The sequence below is a fragment of the Cornus florida genome, unplaced genomic scaffold (genome assembly GCF_030987335.1).
Source record: "Cornus florida cultivar Cherokee Brave unplaced genomic scaffold, ASM3098733v1 CherokeeBrave_3.0.0_Hap2_Chr05, whole genome shotgun sequence".
NCBI classification, from domain to species: Eukaryota; Viridiplantae; Streptophyta; class Magnoliopsida; order Cornales; family Cornaceae; genus Cornus; species Cornus florida.
This window is the reverse complement of record NW_026775575.1, coordinates 37,503,759-37,506,233: the sequence shown is the minus strand read 5'-3', so window position 1 is coordinate 37,506,233 and position 2,475 is coordinate 37,503,759. Positions and strand designations below refer to the sequence as shown.

General features: G+C 37.8%; 1 pseudogene; it reads left to right on the top strand.

The window, feature by feature from the left end:
* Positions 1 to 1,273: 1,273 nt before the first annotated feature.
* Positions 1,274 to 1,391, top strand: LOC132310729 (small nucleolar RNA R71; annotated as a pseudogene).
* The last annotated feature ends 1,084 nt before the right edge of the window (positions 1,392 to 2,475 follow it).

Genomic DNA, 2,475 nt, shown 5'->3' with positions numbered 1-2,475 from the left:
TGGATCCTTTTAAGGCATCCGGAAATGGAGCTTTTGGCTCAAACACTTTTTCAGCACTTCCTTTGAAAACTCTTCAACACAAGAATTTTTCAAATCACTTTGTTTCAAATCATTTTTCAACAAAACCTTTTCAAATTCATTTTTCGGCAAATCTTTCTTCAAATCATTTTCAAAATCATTCTTCAAATCACATTTTGAAGCTTTCTCATTCACAAGATCATATATATGCAATGAAGGAGGAATGGGATGTGAAACGGGACGGGTGATAACTTGAGGTTGCACTGGTTCACTCTCTTCATTGAACTTTTTGACTTGATTGTCCACAATCCTACCACTTCGCAAGGTAGTCACCGCATTAACATGCTCAATGGTGTGGCTTTCCATTGAGGAATGGGTTTCCACAACACATTGTTGCTTCGGTGGGGCATTCATAGGCATCTTTCCCTTCTCTCTTGCATTAAGAGTGCTTGCTATTTGCCTTACTTGGGTTTCTAGCTTTGCAATGGATTGAGAGTGAGAATGAAGCAATTGAGTGTTAGCCTCTAAAGTGCCCAAAGCATTCAAAACTTTTTCTTCAAAGGCGGGACTTTTAGCATTTCCTTGGGAATAAGATTGGTTGGGAAAATGAGAGTTAGCAAATTGATTCCCTTATAATTGATAAGGTCTATAACCTTGGGATCCTTGGTTTTAAAGTGGAGGTGGAATGTACTTCCCTTGAAAACTACCTTGGGAAGGGTTTGAGCCCTCTCCTTGGTTTTTCCAAGAGAAATTCGAATGATTTCTCCAACTTGGATTATAATGAGTACCATAAGGATTGTTCCCTTGGTTCACAAAAGCTGCATTGACTTGTTCATTAAGTTCAATTTGCACTTGTCCATGAGGTCAATGAGAAGTAGAATGAAGAACACTAGAACAAGTCAAACATGTTTCATTTGATGCACGATGAGAATGGTTAGAGAAGGAAGATATTTGGTTCGCCGAGTTTTGGTTAATCAAAAATTGATCAAACCTTTAAGATAAAGACTTCATTTCGGCGGCTATTTCATTTAAATGGTCGACTTGATGTAAGCCAACACTCTTCCTACCTTGTGAATTTCTACCATTTTTGGATGATAATATTCTATGCAAAGAATTTTCACTCATGCTCCCATAAAGATGCCACACGTCATCCTCATGCCTATTAATGTATGAGCCACCCATGGAAGCATCAACCATGCCTCTGTAATTGTCCGATAAGCTCTCAAAGAAACATTGAACTAAGTGCCATTTGGACATGTCATAATGTGGACACTTTCTAAGCAATTCCTTAAAGCGTTCCCATGCCTCATGAAATGTTTCTCCATCCCCATGTGAAAATTCTCAGTAATACACAAAATCAAGATGTTGAAAGCATGCTTGGGGCTAACTCTAGCCCCAAGAGGATGTCTAGCCACTCATGGTAGTGCTTCTCCAACCCTCAATGGCTAACTCCATGGTAGAGATTTGCTCCTTTGTTGATGAAGAGTCTCTAATGGTGTCTCTAGCCTCCTCATTCTCTAAGCTTTCTCTTCAAGAGTTCTATAAGGTATAATATGATATGATAGGATATGATGTGATATGATATAAAAAGTAATCATTATCCTTATATAGGTAGGTCAAATGACACCCAAAATAAGCTGGGGTCGTACAGCAAATATTCCCCAATGATTGGATAAAGGACAACTTTTTGTGAGCTGGAAATTTAACTTTTTCGTATTGGAGGAAGTTCGTTCGATCGAACCTTGGACTTGGATCGATCGAACATGGCTGAGATCTATCGAATTGAAGTTGGATCGATCCTCAATAATGGGGTTTTTTGGATAAAAACAAATCTGAGATATTTTGAAGATATTTTTAGGAAAAGGACGAAAGTGGTTGGTAGGGTGGTACAACTAGATAAGATCAATCATTTGGATAAGGACAAGGTAGTTCGATCAATCGAAGAATGATGTTGGATCGATCGAACTTTTGAGATCCCTGAAAATGTCATCATGGCTCTGATCCATCTTGAAGTGCTGAGATCGATCATGTTGGATCGATCGAACTTTGATTTGAGATCGATCAAAGATGTTGATTTCCACCTTTTTCTTCCTTTTGCTTCCACTTGGCTCCTTTCTTTGATTCATCCCAGAATTGCTTCATTTCTGCTCTTATTTGGCTGAGTTAGCTTATTTTCGAGATAAGTGCCTAAAAATAGAAATAACACGAAATAAATCTAAGACGGTAAAGTAAAATAGATAAGGGTACTAGAATGCCTAAGCTTAAGGAGTTTAAATACGCACTTTTCAGCCCTCATCACACCCCCAAACTTAAATATTGTTAGTCCCTAACAATGAACTAGAAAGTAAAAGAATGAAATGAATAACTAAACAACTATAAACTAGAAAACAATAAATGGATAACGCCACTTTTGTAGGGAACACAATTGCACTTAGCATATGCAACAAGCCTTTTAAA